Source organism: Gracilinanus agilis, chromosome 3 (assembly GCF_016433145.1).
Source record: "Gracilinanus agilis isolate LMUSP501 chromosome 3, AgileGrace, whole genome shotgun sequence".
In the NCBI taxonomy this organism is placed as follows: Eukaryota; Metazoa; Chordata; class Mammalia; order Didelphimorphia; family Didelphidae; genus Gracilinanus; species Gracilinanus agilis.
Window position 1 is genome coordinate 286,546,532 of NC_058132.1, and position 17,055 is coordinate 286,563,586.

Genomic DNA, 17,055 nt, shown 5'->3' on the forward strand with positions numbered 1-17,055 from the left:
TGCCATTGAACAGTAATTCAGGTTCTTAAAACCTTTGATCCAATTGGAAATATTAGCTGCCCAACTGCTCTTCCCATTTTTTAGTATCTCCTTGCTTTAATCTTTCCAAAATTGTATATCATTCGAATGTTCCTGGTGAGAAAGTTCTGAAAATTCTACCTCCTTCATGAAGCCCATGCATACATAATCACTACAACCAGGCATTATTTCTAATATGAATTCTAGTATTATATTCTTTGTACCTCTTTTGTGCACTGATGCATTTATTTCACATTATACTTTTTTTAATACATGCCTTATCTTGACTAGATTGTAAGCTCCTCAAGGACAAAAATTGGGTTTTATTCTTCATCATACCCCTCACAATTTTTATATAGGGCTTACCCACCACAGCACTCAAAAATGTTTATTTAATTAAATTGGATTCTGGCTCTCATGTACTTGTTGAATCTTGCTGAAATAACATTTGTGGCTTATTAATAAATAAGTGGTTTGGGCTTAAATCTTGTTCAGGCTCTCTTTCAACTTCTGTCACCCCTTGCTAGAGACCTTATTTGGACAGGAACACTGCAGTTACTAACGATGCGTACTAAGAAATCTAATAATAATATAAAACAATTATATTTTTAAACCATGTTTCAAAAAAATCACATTTGTGATCTTAAAATTCCATTTTTGTTTTCTCTCAGATAAATATTCAACTTTATACACTAGAACCTCAGTATAATAGTACTCATTACATAGAGAAATTCTGTTGTAAGATTTGTCCATATTGGTCCCCATCCAATGTTAGTTACTAATGTTCTAGCAAACCATGAAATAAAGTTTTGTCTATCTCCCCCTTCAATACACTCATATACTCACACAAATCAGTGGACACAGTGTTAAAGAAAGGTCAGAGGGTTTCCTTTTTGAATGTAGATTAAATCTCCACCAATCTAGAACTCTTAAGTAGTGTGAATGCTGATCTTAGAAACAGAGATGTTTCTAATTAACTAAACTTTAAAGCCCCATCTTAATCACTTAGAGAATTCTTGTACACATCTGTGCTGCAGGAATAACTGGATTACCTCCATGGATTTTGTTTGTGTGTGTGTATGTGTGTATATGTGTGTGTGTGTGTGTGTGTGTGTGTTTTTAAAGCAATGCTATAACTCTGTCCAAATGCTATTCAATGCTGCTTTAATGTTTAGAAGCTAATGTACACTTGGTAATGTAGTTTAAAAATTGAAACCTCTTCTACCTTTTATATTCTGCTCTTGTAAATTCTATTTGTTTGTGGAGACTAGTCATTCAAAATACTCTGTAACATACAGTCCAGAACGACTTCCCTCACAATTTGATCTAACCTAAATCAGCAACAGAACTAAGACTTTTAATGTGGTTTCTATTCATCTGACAGTGACATCAGTGTCTTTCCATTCTTCTTATTTTAATAAAACAGTACCCAGATTGAGTGTTGGTGCCAATAAAGGAAACTGAGTCCCATAAGGAATTTTTCATTAGGAATAAATGAAGTGCTGAGGATAAACAAGTAAAACCTAACGTGACAAGATGGCATGAAGAGCTATAAAAATGCATGACTCTACTTATGGGGATACGTGGCAAGACTTCTTGGCATTTTTCATGTAATCCGTGTGTATTTGGGGACAAAGGGAATGATCTTGTTTCATCTCCAATGTGGAAACACATTTCTTCTCAAAAAGGCCTTACTTAAATGGAAATAGAACTATTAATGATCATTTAAGACCATTAAGTGACCTTTTTCTCTGACTTCCACAGTAAAGAATAATTCTTGCACAAGTAAGAATTGCTTTAACAACTTTTTTCCTTTTTAAAAAGTCATTAAAGCCTCAGTGTCATACAGGTGACTTCTGATCACTACCTTATAATAATAATTCATAGATCATTTTCAGTAACTTGAGGTCTCCTTTCAAAGAGATATAAAATTCTAACGTAAAAAATGCTATTTTTAAGAAATATTTTTATATAAGATGAAATCATTATTATGATCCATGAACTGGTTCTTGGAAACAATATTTTGTTGATTTACTTTTTTAAACAAATAATTGTTGATCTGTTTTTTAAAAAGCCAATGCACAATAATACATGTAAAACCCAGTGGAATTGTGCGTTGGCTATGGGAGGGGGTGGCAGGAGGGGACAGATGGAACATGAATCCTATAACCATGGAAAAATGCTCTAAATTAATTAATTAAATAAAAATTGAGATAAGAAAAAAGCCGATGCAACTAGAAACACTAGCAGTAGCAATTAGAGAAGAAAAAGAAACTGAAGGTATTAAAATAGTCAATGAAGAGACCAAGTTATCATACTTTGCAGATGATATGATGGTCTACTTAAAAAATCCTAGAGAATCAACTAAAAGGCTAGTGGAAATCATCAACAACTTTAGCAAAGTTGCAGGATACAAAAGAAACCCACATAAATCACCAGCATTTCTGTATATTTCCAACACATTTCAGCAGCAAGAGTTAGAAAGAGAAATTCCATTTAAAATCATCTTAGACAATATAAAATACTTAGGAATCTCTGCCATTACAAACACAGGAATTAAACCAACACAACTACAAAACACAATTTAAACTAGATCTAAACAATTGGATAAACATTAATTGTTCATGGGTAGGACAAGCTAATATAATAAAAATGACCATCCTACCCAAAATAATTTACTTATTCAGTGACATACCTATCAAACTACCAAGAAACTTTTTTTCTGAATCAGAAATAACTAACAAAGTTCAGAAGAACAAATAGATATGAAATGAAACAGATCTGCTGGCATTTGAACTTGGAAACTTTTGAACAGAAGCTTATAACATTATCAGATCTGCCCACGAGGAAGATTCATCTGACAGCATTATAGAGGATTCATGGAAGAAGAAAGTACAGCAATCTATGGGAGTAGCTATCAAGGGGACTAGTTTGGGATAGAGGGAAGAGAGGGAGAGGAGAATGCTAGAGAAATTGAAGATAAACAGTAGTACTTTAATAGCTTATTGGAGGTCAGAAGTGACTTTTTCAATCAGTACTGTCAGTACCCATTCAATGGAAATGGAAGTAATTTCCAGAACTGTAGTTATTTTAACCAAATTCTGTCCTTCCCTTCCTCCCCTATCCCTCCAGCCCCAGAAAAAAAGTATCCAGTGGAATTCAGTACCTATATAGTTAGAATGAATTCACGTTCTTGTTCCTTGGGTAGGGCACATTTGGTTATTCATCTGGAACATTCAGAAACCACTGACAGCCAACCCTACCATTTTCTGGCTTTTGACATTCTATGTTGCAATCTGGAATGTACCACAATATTGCTAGTTATACACAAATGCATACATATAGGGGATATTCAAACAAGATATTTCTCTACTCAAGAAAACATAATATATTAAAATGTAAACTTGGTAAATAGATTAAAGATGCAATATTTCAAAGAAGAACTAGCCTCCGAGGATACTGAAAATAGTTAGATATGGATTTCTTCCATTTACATGTAACTTTTGTTTATGTAAAAATGTGTGTATATCTGGTAGCCTCAGTTTTCTTATCTGTAAAATGAGAGTATTGGATTGATTGAACTAGATGACCTTCAAGGTCCCTTACCTCTCAAAATCTGTGATTCTGTGGTCCTAATGTTAGCTATAGAAGGATGTCTCTTTGCAAATCTGTTGAAGGGAGACATTCATTTGAAGAAAACCAATTGCTGCATCTGTTTACATGAGTCTCAACTTTTTCCCTCAGTTTCTTTGTCTGTAAAAAATGGGGGGAATAACACTTTTTAGAATTGTCACAAAGATAAAATGAGTTAATATTTGTAAAGAACTTTGTAAACTCATGTAAGTGCTAGGCATTATTACTATTGTTTTTATTATTATTAACAGCTGTTACTTGGCTAAAAAATAAATTAAAGTAGACCAGTAATTCTTGCTGATCAAGGTATAGTCTATTTTGTGTTATAGTCTATCACTTAGAGTAATTTATAATTTCATCAGTGTGGAAACTACCTTCACTGCTGTAGATAGCCCTCCATTCCTACTCTTCCTGTGCTACTCATGTCTATATGTTTGCAACTTTTGTATCTTAAGGTACCAGTATACCACTCAGCGGCTGGTCACTGTCCACATTTCTTTTATTTAAATTTATTATTTTATTATTTATTAAAGTATATGTCATTAATTACCATTTTTATATTTCTCTAATTCTTTGTGACTGACTCACTTTCTTTTCTTGTCAGATATGCCTTCCTTTAATTTTTTTTAATATATCCTCTCTTCAAGGTTTTTCATTATTAGTAATAGTTTTTCTCCATTCTCTTTTGAGTTGTTTATAATTTTAAGTCTTAGGAGATTCATTGATTTGTAATTAAAGAAAATTAGTACTTTCCTCAAAGCAGTCCTATGAGGTAGGTAGTATAATTTTTATATTATTTCACAGCTGAAGGAAATGGGATCAGAGAGGTCACACAGCTGCTAAGTGCTGAAGCCAGGTTTTGAACCCATGTCTTTTGACTATTCAGTTCAATACCTTTTTCCTTTATATCATGCTGCTTCTATGAACATAGATTATTGAGGGGATCGTGTAAAGGTAGGATGACATTTAAGGTTGCCAAACAGAATAGATAATATCCATCCTAGTTTGCCTTGACTTCTGTGTTTTATCATTCATATATTTGCATATATATGTACATATAATATACATATATACATACTTTTAAAAAATTTCTTTCTTTGAATCCTACTCATTGCTTTTGGGGTTTCTTCCACCTTCCTTTGAAAAATATGAAAAAACTGTCATGTTTTATTTATATTCCATCTAAGATCGTTCAGGATGGGGAACAGGCCAGGTTAACCCATCTGCCCTCTGAATGCTTCCTTAAATTTAATGTTTCCTTGAGGTCAACAGTTTGCCCTACAGTTGTAAAAATTGGGGGAAAGCAGACAAACTGGATTTGGGAGAAGTTTTGGAATACGTGTTTTAAATGATTTATTGCAAAGAGAAATTGATGAAGCTTTCTCTCTTAATATTAGAAGTTCTGGGGTGAAGAGTCAAATTGCTAAGATTTGAAAATTGGAATAGAAAATATAATTTGAACATGAAGAGAACCAATACATAACACTCCAGCTTTGCAAGTGAAGAAAGGGGGTGGGGGTGGGGCTATGCAGAAAGTTGGAATTGCTGGTGATTCTGCTTTGTTCAGATTGTGGGTAGGCAAATGAAAAAATGACTGTAGTTTTGATGACCATCTGTTCGTGTTTCAGAGATCAGGAAACCAGTGCTTTAAATTTCCAAGTTTTTACTTTCCTGGTTTACACAGTGTGTGGACTAATTTGGGGGGAGAAGCCAGGATAAGTGAAGTCTGGAAGCAAAAGAAATAAAAATGAAGAAAGGAACAAGTATATATAAGTTGAAAAGAGGAGGGAGGAAAAAGGAAAAATAGATTTATTTGGTATATTTTATAATAATAATAAATATAAATTTAATGATAAAGAAGAGAGGAAATGATGAGCAATAATATATTTGAAAAGTATGCCCACTGCAATTATTTTTACCTTGGGGCGTGAGTACAAAGGGGAACCTTTGATTAGTATACAATGAAGAAAAAATTTCCAAATAATTAAAAATGTCTTTCTTAAGGAACTCTTATAAGAGACCTTCAACTAATAATGGAATAAAAACATAGAGTAGACACAGTTCAGACAGTCACCAAGTGGGGCATGATGTGTGTTCTAATAGAGGCAGAGAGACTAGGGTTTCTCTAATAAAAAACAGTTGTTGGTGGTAACATCAGAATTGCTACTGATTATTACCATTATTGATTTTAGCAATATATTTGTATATGGAGATTTATGATTTTTCTAAAGCATTTTCACATTATCATGACAGCACCAGGAGGTAGGTAGGAGGGCAGCTATTATCCTCATTTAGCTGCTGTAGAAAATGACACAAGGTGACAAGGGCAGTTGAAAATACTTTTTCTTTCCCCTAGACTCTATTCATTGCTGCTAACATGATCTTATAGGTTGGTAGTTTAAAAACATTTCCATCCAAGAAAGATTCATTTTGGCATCTGAGAAAATTCACAGTCATCCTTCAAGATTTGTCCCCAAAATTCTCTTATCTTGGATAGCCAGCTTTCTTTACTTTTGCAATATTTCCAGACTCATTTCATTTCTCTATCTAACAAAAAATAAATATTAACTCCTGACCTTTTATTTTCCTACCATTCCTTCCAGTAACTACTTTTACCAGTAATAGTCTTATCACTTTTCCTTTTTTCATTACAGAATCCAAGAAAATCACAGCAGATTCCTAGGGAGGCTCCAAGGTTAGAAACATTGTCTTGGAGGAATTCCTAGATCAGGTTCAAAATAAGGAAGTGATACTACTTTATTCATTTTGACTATATTTCCCATTTTACTTTCAACTTCAAAATAATGCCTTTAAAAAAATGAACCTTGACATTGAATACATAATTAGAAGCCAGTTTCAGAGTTTGCCATGGATATCATATTAATACTATAGAAGATATGAGGCAGTTAGGTGGCGTAGTAAAGAATCAAATCTAACACAAGACTGAGATCAAATCCAGTGTAAAACTTTTACTACCTGTGTGACCTTGGACAAATCACTTAATTTTCTGTTTGCCTCAGTTTCCTCAGCTATAAAAAGGGAGTGATAACATCACTTACCTAACAGTGTGACTAGAGGATCAAATAAGATAATATTTGAAAACTTTTAACATAGTGGTACATAATAGGCATTATATAAATGTTAGCTAGTATTGTTATTGCTGTTATATGCTTTCAGAAAACCTTATGAGGTTTTTTTTTCTAATAGCAGTTAGAAAGTTCAATACTAAATTTATTTTGCAAAGTGAATCTTGGTAAGTGAATCATGTGGCTTGTTAAATCTCTTGTACAAACTAGCACGTTTATTTCTCTGGAAAGAGTTGACTTCTTCAGAACATAATATGAGTGCCTTCTTCCTCCTCTTGCTTCTTTTTCCTCCATCTTTTCTCTTCCTCTTCTTCTTTGGATTTCTTCCTCCATTGATTTGGATGAGATCATTGGCTAAAAAGCTATGGAAACTCTCACTATGTTGGAACTAAACAATGAAGGATGAGGAGTATTGTTCCAAATTCTTAATAAAATGTGAATCAACTACAGAGTCCCTGTTAGGAGCAGTCATGTTAAACACACCTAGTTAAGCATCATGCAAGTAACTTTCCATCTTAGAGTAGGGAAAAAAAAGAAGATGAAAAAATGCCTTGTGACTATCCAGGTTAGCATTAAAAATGAAATATGCCTTAAATGAATGGATGAGAAACTTCAAAAAGGAAACAAAGAAAAAAGGTATAGAAAGAGATAAAGAGAAATTCTAATCAGGAAACTAGAGAGTAGAAGAAAGGGAGGAACCACTGAACATTTGGAGCTATTTAATAGGTAAATCAGGGAACTCACCTATCTTTCATGGATGCTGGTTCCTTTTTTTCAAGAAAATTGATCCGTCTCCTTCTAAAAGACATTGATCTATACACATTTTCCAAAATAACTAATTAAATGAGTAAGAATTTGAGAATTATAACCCAAAACCTCTAGTACAATTTATATGGTAAATATTGAAATTGAATGTGAGAGGTTTAGGTAATTTTTTCTGGTTATAGGATTGACTCACTCAAGAATACCTCCTTTTGTCTAGATAGATGGAGCATATATTACTCTCTCACTGAGGAGAAAAATAAAGGCAAACAAAAAAGTTCCTACAAACCAAGATGTTACATTTTAATGGGGTAAGACAGCCTATTAAAGCGTGATGGTAAGAGGGGTTAAGGAACTGATGAGGAGAATAAGAGGTTGTATGGAAATTAATTTTGGTTAAAGTATTATCTCATGTTAAAATGTCAGGATTAGGATATTCAGCATTGTCATTCATTAATGACTTAAATTCAGTTAATTTGTGAGATTACTTTTTATTGGTCCAGTACAGAACCAAATAAGTTATTTTTTTTCTTTTTAAAGAAAACCCTTTCTTCTGTCTTAGAATCAATACTAAGTATCAGTTCCAAAGTAAAAGAGCAATAAGAGGTAGGCAACTGAGGTTAAATGAGTTGCCCAGGGTCACACAGATAGGAGGTGTTGGAGGTCAGATTTAAATCCAGAACCTCCCATCTCCAGGCCTACTTCTCTATCTACTGAGCCTCCTAGTTGTCCTGGAAGCAGGTGAGTTTCATTTGGAAGTAGAGCCCAGAATACGGGGTGCTGTCTCAGAGGGTTCAGCTCCAAGAGTTACGACAATGGGACTAATGGGAGACACTTAAGTTTTAGGCATGGAAAGGGTGGTGGGAGAGAGCAAAAGACAAACTTGTGACCCTTCTTGACTATACTGAATTTCTGTGGTAAACTGGGTGTTAAAGTAGAAGGTTTTTGGTGTTGTGTTTTTGTTTTTGTGTTTTTGTTTTTTCCTGAAAGGGGTGTACGTATGTTTAAAAAAAAAAAAAAGGACAACTGTGCTGGAAGAATATTTATTCTGGCAAAGAATTGGACAGGCTGGTTATGCTCTGTGCAGAATGAAAGATCCTTAAAGTTACTACATATAAGTAGTACTGAATATTACAAAGGCATTTTACCAAATGGAATAAGACAAACTGTTCTTACTAGTAAGCAGTTAAATTAGCAGTGTATACAATCTAAAACACTTGGAAATTACAGGGAAACAGGGAATTGAGACATAACTATTTAACTTAAATAGTACTAATCACATAAAATGTATTGCCAGAAAAGACCACATAAGCAAATGGTATAAATGAGATGTGAAGCATATTTAGGGGGAGTGAGAGAGGGGGAGAAAGGATGAATGAGGGGAGGAGAGACAGTTTCCAAAGTCTCTGGAAGGAAATTTAAAGCCAGGGTAAGGACTTTGTTCATGTCCCTCATTTCCTCATGACTCTCCAACTTCATAGTCATTTAAAGGCCAACTTGGAGTGGAGGGAAAAAATTTAAAATTTGTCTTCAAAGCCTAATGAAGTAAGCTACTGGGTTTTTTCTTTCTCAGCCCTATTAGATTTCTCTTTCATGGATGCTTTACCATTTTGAGTCAAATCTGTTGTCATCCAAATTTTTCTCATTTGAGATGCATTTCCTAAAATCATTGTTTTAGAGCTAGAAGAGCTTTACTATTCCTGTCACTTTCTTGTACATATGAGGAGACCAAGGGTCTGGAGAAATTAGATGAATTTCCCAAGAATGTGTATTACTTGCTTGTTAAATCAGTCTACAATTAGTTTCTTGATCCTATTTTTCTGTTCTGTTGAAAACTGAAATGCCTAGAAGTCTTCATTTTCCAAGTAAGACATCCGTGCTCACTGTCCTCCCACTGATTACTTACAATGTTAAATTTCATATTGACTTTGAGAGCTTGCTCCATGACTGCACTGGAAAATAGTATTTGTTTCAAGAGGTAAGAAATAAATAGATCAGGTGGTTAGATCAAGAGAGCTGGTATTGACTGGCTGTTACATCAAAGTGCTTGTGTGAAGACAGTCATCTTGGTACATTTGTCTTCTGGACTTATTCCATGGATAGTCTCCAAGTGATATTTTAGTTCTTCAGAATACTTCTAAAAGCCCTGTCACCTGCTGCTGGTTGAATTCAGTCAGACAATTGTGTAGTCAGTCAGGAAGCATCTATTAAGGCCAGAACTGTGCTATACAGAGGTTACAAAGAAAAGCTAAAGACAGCCCCTGTGCTCAAGGAGCTCTCCATGTAAGGAAGAAACAGCTTGGAAACACGATGTGTGCCTTCTATGCAAGAGCGCTTTACTAGCTTCACTTTACTATCATTTTACTTAGACATTTCAGTTTTACAGAGAAATGAGTAGTAATACTCTTTGCCCCAGGTGGTTCTATGATGGAGCTACAACCAGTCAACTGAGCATGAATCCTTTTTTTTTTTTTTTTTTTTTTTGCTTTAACATTTCGATATCTGAACATCTGATTTCTTAAATGACCATTCGCATTACTTGTGAATTTCTTTATCAGTAGTTGCCTTTTATAAAATATGATGTGAAAAAAATCTTATATATGTATATATGCATATATACATATACACATCATGCATACACATGTATATATAGTCCCAACATCGACCCAACTAAGTCAAGACATTCTTGACTTCCTACTTAATAATTTAACATTAAGTTGCTAGCTATAATATATAAAACACATGTTGTTTGCTAGCATGATTTTTTAATTATCCTAGATCTGTGCTTATGTGACTAATTCCTAAAAATGTTAACTTTGCAATTAATTTGCAACATATTATTTGGTTACAGTGGATTTTTTTTATTGTAAAGTGTTGGTGTGTCCAGAGCTTATTTGAATGAACACTTGTATTTTTCTCATTGGTTTTAGGGTGCTGACTTTTTGCTTTCAGTCATAACCTAGCAACTTGATAAAAAAATTACTTTTTTCTAAGTCGATTGATATTTTCTCTCTTTTTTTTTCTGATACTGGATCATAATATGGCTTCTACATTGGATGAGGTCCCCTCCTCCCCACCTTTCCTTTTCAAGTATAATTATTTTTACTGCACCTTCTATAGCCTAATAGTCATGGGGAGACTTGGTGTGCCTAGGAATGGCATGACAACCAATCAGGTGGAGTTGGGGACATACAAGAATGAAGCTTTGGGAAATTATGCCATGGGAAAAAGTGTTGAATTTCCCAGCACTCCTTACATGTTGGCTTTCTGATCTGGCATGGACTTCTGGGCCCGGAATCCCTACCCCAACATTCTAATTTTTTTCCACTCCTTGGATTTTAACATTCCAGGAACATCCTTTTACTAACCGGGCTTGGCTTTTTTTTTTTTTTTTTTTTTTTTTTTTTTTAATATTTGCTCTTCTGAAGTTGAGGTTTGCCTTCTCTTCCCCAGGCAGGGATTTACCTCATCACTGACACCATCAGTTTTCCCTCAGACAGAATAGTTATCTTCACATTTTTTCTGATAATTGCCACCATTTGAGGGTCTCTTGCCTAAATTCCCTCATGGAGGTGCTCTTATTTCTTTTACCAGTCCTGGTATGTAAATGATGTCCTTAATCTACCTTTCTAGACAGAATCTATCTCTCTCAGACAATCTAAATCTTAATCCCATATAATCTTCAGAATATTACTGTGTGACTAGACTACCATCACCCAGAGCTAAAGATGACAAAATTGGAATTCCATTCGTTTACGCCCCATTCCTAGCCCAAAGATATTACAGTAGAATGTTCTCATCTTGCAGTGCCTCAGACTTGGAACCAGTGTTGGTCCTCTCCTCCCTTCTCTCTCTCTCTCTGCTAATATCAACCACCAGATCATACATTTTTAGTATTTTACATACTATTTCCAAAATCTTTCTTTTTTTCTCCTCTGAATTAAAATCTACATCTTACCAAAAGTCTACTGGCAGTCTTTGTTTTACTTACCTCACCTATACACATTCATTTATTAGTTCATTTACTAAATACTTACTAAACATTCGCAGGGTGTAGGGTATTTTCCTAGGAGTTTTCCTCAGTACAATCCATCTTAAACACAGCTGTCAATAATGTATTCTACAACCACTGCTTTCATTGGTGCCATTATTTTTTATCAGTTTATGAATCAAGATGAAACTCCTTATCATGGGCTTTTGTAACTGACTGCCCATTGACACTGATTTTTGCCTGATTTCTTTATTCATTATATAAGATACTCAACTATGTATCTGCCACATCTTGTCTTGCTTTTTTTCATCTTTGCCCATTTAGGTACCTCTCCAGATTCTAACAAAAGCCACTCATCCCTAGTGGGATATTTTCTTCTTCCCAGCATAAATGCATGCCTTTATCATCATTTAAAAGCACATACAAACAAATCTAGTTTTCTACATGAACTGTCTCCCGTAAGCATGCCTGATCTGGATCAGCAAGACTAGTAACAGTATTTTTGATGTTTGGCAACAATAACAGACCTTTTTGATAACACTTAAATATGTATGCTTCAAAATGGTACACCTACGTTTGTGAAGATTTATTCATTTTTCTTTATTTCTTTATGTATATTTCTGTCTACATAAAGTATTTGAGATGTTTTAGAGTGAGAAAATGTGTAAACATGGGGGGGAAATTATTCCATTGTGATTCCAGGAAGATTTAGGAATCAATGAGAAATAGTAGTTTAAAAATATTATATTGCTAGTGGAGATTATCTGTATTGAAAAGTAGCTCTCGTTTTTTGGATTGTACATACTCTTGACTTGTTTTCACTCCTTACCTTAGGTCCATTTTACTTCTCATTAGCACCTCTACCAAAACTGGAACTGGAAAAAAAAAAGGAGGAGGTATTCAGACATGTGGCTACTTGCATACTCATTTCATTGAATTAATATAACAGTAGTGTAAACATTCTTTCTATTCCATAGAATAGCCAGTTTTCACCACATCAATAAAGTATTTCTTTTCCTTTTTTTGCACAGAACATTTTGCTGCCAGACTTCTAGTGTAGGGCAAATAGCATCTGATTAAGAATGTTCTGGATGGGTTAATTAGTGTGGTGACTATTATTAAGCAAACTGCTTGTTAGTATTATGCCTATTTGATCTTGGTATTGATGTGAAGTAATTGACCATAGAGCCACATTCAGAAAATCTGGAATAAAAATTTGTGATTTACATTATGAGAATAAGTTGTTTGTATTAAACATTTCTTGGAAAATATTACTTTCGTGGCACAGAAGATCAGGAGACTATTTTTTTTAGAAAGGAATTTATCCAACCTGCTATAATGAAATAAATGTCGCACCAGCTGTAATGGAGTAAAAAAAGTATTCAAGAATTATGGTGACTCCTGCCTTCAATATAGCTTACATAGTATAAAAAGAATAGGACAGGAGCTGTTTGTGCTTCCACTTTCAACAAAGGATGCTTCTCATTTTAGATTCAACTAATCCTCTAAATACTTCTGCTGGTGACTATCACTGTAATAAATAGACCATCAGAGAAAAATATGAAAATATACAGTAAACAAGGAAAAACCTATTATGCAACCACCTTCCTTCCCGTGCAAGATTATTGCCTATATTATTCAGTGGTATTTTGTCCAGTCTATTTTTAAGTATCCCTAGCTATAGCATTTCCCAAGAGAATTTATTCCGCGATCTAATAAATTATGCCGTCAGGGAATTTTTCTTGAGATTCAGCTTAAATTTTCCCTTCTTAATTTCATCTCATTACTCCTAGTTATACCCCCTTGTATCAAGCTAAATAATTATTCTCTCTCCTTGGAGACTCCTATTATGTACCCCTCTAGTTGTCACTTAACCAGACTATTCATATTTAGTTCCTTTAATCTGTCCTCATAAATCAATTCTTCTATTCCCTTAATCATTGTTATTGCTCTTCTAAGAACTCTCTCTAATTTTCAACATACTCAGTATTGAGGTGTACCCAAACTAAATTCAGTGTAACCAGAATACTCTATCAAGCCTTGCTGGTACCTTCTCACTCCATATACTCCATATATACTAGACTGTACAGAGTAAGAATCATCTACTTGAAAAGTGATGTCACATTGGTACATGTACATCATGTAAATTGAATTTAAATGTTTATCATTCCCTTCTGCATTTTTTAAAACATTACATCTCTTAGTTGGTCCTTTGGCTGTTTTCTGGACATATTTATATCTTTTGTATTTGCTGGATTTCTTCATGCCTTTATTGGTTTCATCAACACATCAAGATTTTCATCTGCCTCTTCTGCAATGTGGGAGTTTATCCATCTTCGAAAACACTTACAAAAAGTGTTAAATAAAACCAGACCTAGCACCTTGCCCAGAGCTAAATTCCTTGTCAGTTACCAATCCCCATTGTTTATAACCCTTCAGCCAATCTTCAGTCTCTTTTAATTTGTGATATTGTTCGCCAATATGAATAGATTTTCTGAGTAAGACGGACCATGATGCTGCTTGCCAAAATGGAGATATGTTGCATCAGACCCCTTTGATTTATTATTGTGTACTCTTAATACTGCTTCTCTTTATTTTGAATAAATTTGAAGCTTCCCTGGCATTCTTAATTACCTAGAAACAGATATCTAGCCCTCATTGTTTTATAGTTCTTTAGTAGATGATTACAGATGTTTCTCCTCAATTTTTTTTATTGTATTAGTGGAGGTTTAAAGGTATTGATTGTCAAGGTCACCATCTTCCTTCTTATAAGACATTTGATTAAAAAAAGTGTGATGAGTATTTTCCCTTGGTATGCACTTACTTTTTCTATGAATTTTTAGGGAAATAATTTAAATTGATTAATTAAGCATATTAGCTAATTCTCCTAACAGTGTAAAATATATCACCCAAAACTGATAATAAATATTCAGGAGTTGTTTTTGGCAACTTTTAGATGAATGGCTGTTTAAATCAATTTTGAGGAGGGTTTCCTTTTTTTACGTATTTGCTTTCTGCTTATATATTTCCCTTCAAATTCAGTGTTTTTCTAGACAATGATTATAGGCCTATCCTTTCACCCTCCTTTTTCCAAGTTAAAGCAGTAATAATGGAATCTTCTTTTTAATGGCTGTATATCTGTCTAAAAGATTTTTCTCAAAAATGCTCAAAACTAGAACAGACTTCTAAAAGAATGCAAAAATTAACTATCTGTTGAAGCAAGTGAATTTTGTCCCATATATGACTTTCTGGACTCACCAAATATAATTCGACCAGTGAAGATTTAGTATACTTAAAATATATTCAGGAAGGGTTAAATTGACATTGAATTCAGTCTCTTTTTTACAGAAACTTATCACATAAGGCTTGGGTATAAGGTCGTGATTTTTTTTTTTAATCTATTGGAGCAAGCAGAAAGATACCAAAGGGTGGAAGCATCTGCATTGATAGAGTAATAAAGACACAGATGTTTATAGTATTGAAAAGTTCATATATATGTAAAACTCTACTGATGACATGTAATTGGGCCATGGAGGAGGTCCTGGGTTCATGAAGCAAAACAACAACAACAACAACAACAACAAAAGTAGCAGGTTCTCCAGAATAGATCAGGTGATGGACTATGCTTGTTGTCTCAGGAATAGGCTGTTTGTAGGACTTCTATCATTGTTGGATCCAGAGTAAAGGGTTTTTTGAGCCACGATAATTCCTGAAGATCATCTTCTTTAAGGCTTTGGAGAGATTGCTACCTATACTGTGTATTGGTGGATGAAATTGTACCTTTTTAATGAGTCAATTAGTGTGTATATGGATGTATTATAAGCTTCTTCTGGACAGGGTAGCTCCAACTTTGTCATTGTTGTCATTGTATCCCTACTGCCCAGCATGGTATATGGCACATGGATATAAGAAATGATTGTTGGTTGAATGAAGATTTCATTTAGAAGTTATTTTCAGAAATAATTGCCAATGATTGCAGATGAAATAACGATCACTAATGTCCCTTCCATTTCCAATATTCTGACATTATGATTTCATCTTTTCTTTCTCTTTTATTTCTAAAGCATTTAGAAAGATAGTGTCATATACTTGGGGAAAGGAATGAGCATTTACTAAGTGCCTACTATGTGCTAGAAATGTTACCATTATTATCTCATTTGATCCCCACAACAATCTTGTGAGTTAGATATTATTATTATCATCATCTTTTTTGTAGTTTAGGAAACTGAGATAGACCAATTTAAGTGACTTGGCCAGGGTCACAAAGCTAGTAAGTATCTGAGGTGGCATTTGAAATCAGGTTTTCATTACCTGACTCAAAGCCCAATACTCTATCTACTGTACTATCTACGTAGCTCCCTCTAGGCTTAAAGCAGAGGCTTTGACTCCCCATTAAACATGTGATTTAACTTCCTTGCACTTAATTTTTCTCATCTGGAAAATGGGGATAGTGGTATTTTCATTTTTCCTCTCCCAAGGAGGCAGGAAACAAAATATTTTGTAAATTGTTAAGTGCTCTATAAATGTGGATTTATTACCAGAGTCTGCTCAACAAAATACCCCAGCTGTTTTTATCCTTTCTGATATTACTTTCTTTTTGTTTAATGTATTAAGATTGCCTTTTTTTCTCAGAGACTGTCAAAGCCACCTCTAGGGTAGGCATCATCATGCCTTTTCTTCCTTTGTGTCATCTACAGTGCCTATAGTGTTTGAGGATACTGCTTTGTATGAAATAGGGTTTTGATAAGTACTTGTTGACTTCAAAAGTTGAGTCTGATTTTTAAAAAATGCCTTCTCAAATGCTTCAGCCTTTCTGTGATAGATACCTCATTGTGAGCAGAGGAAAGGAAAAATGAAAGTCACTTCAATTCAGTTCAAGCATTTTGTAAGTGAAAATATATGCAAGACAGTTCTCCCTGAGTTGGAGAATCCAGAGTATTCTGGTAAAAAAAAAAATCCCAGAAAACCCTGAAAGTAGCATTAACAACTGCAATCCAAGTCATTCCCTATGCATAGAGGTGCTGCAGGGATAAGAAACAATGATATGATCAAAAATGGATCAAGTTCATGAAGAATATTTTAAAGAAGATATTGAGATAAAAATGCAAGTATGAATGAAAAGATGCTTTAGTCCACATGATTTAAAGAAATCCTAAGAAAAATGAGAGTGAACAAAAAGAAAATTAAGACATTTTCCTCTTTTGCTTGATTCTGTAGAAAATCTATATGTAGTTTCTTTACTGAATCAAACAAAAGGGAAGAGTGTATTTTCATTTTGTCCTTTCTAAAGGAAAATATTAGAGTAAATGGAGAAAGAGTATAAGAGAAGGCTATAACTAAAGTGGGAAAACTTAACTCAGAGATTTTTATTTCTAAATTGTGAGTAGACCAACTAAAAATTTTGCACAGTACATGAAATTTTTGAAGACTGTTTTCAAGTTAGTGTAACTGAACTTCAAATTTTCCATTTTCTATTTACTTTGTTAATGTTTTCTGAAGTTCTCCAGTTTATTTCTGAGTTTCTCCAGGTCTTTTTTTCTTTCTCTGCTTTATACATCAATATCT

The 17,055-nt window shown here is 34.0% G+C and overlaps 1 protein-coding gene across 6 annotated transcripts in view; it reads left to right on the forward strand.

Moving 5' to 3' along the window:
- The window catches only part of GTDC1 (glycosyltransferase like domain containing 1), a 276,923-nt gene that overhangs the window by 185,403 nt on the left and 74,465 nt on the right, over positions 1–17,055 (forward strand). The gene's annotated exons all lie outside the window — the stretch shown is intronic.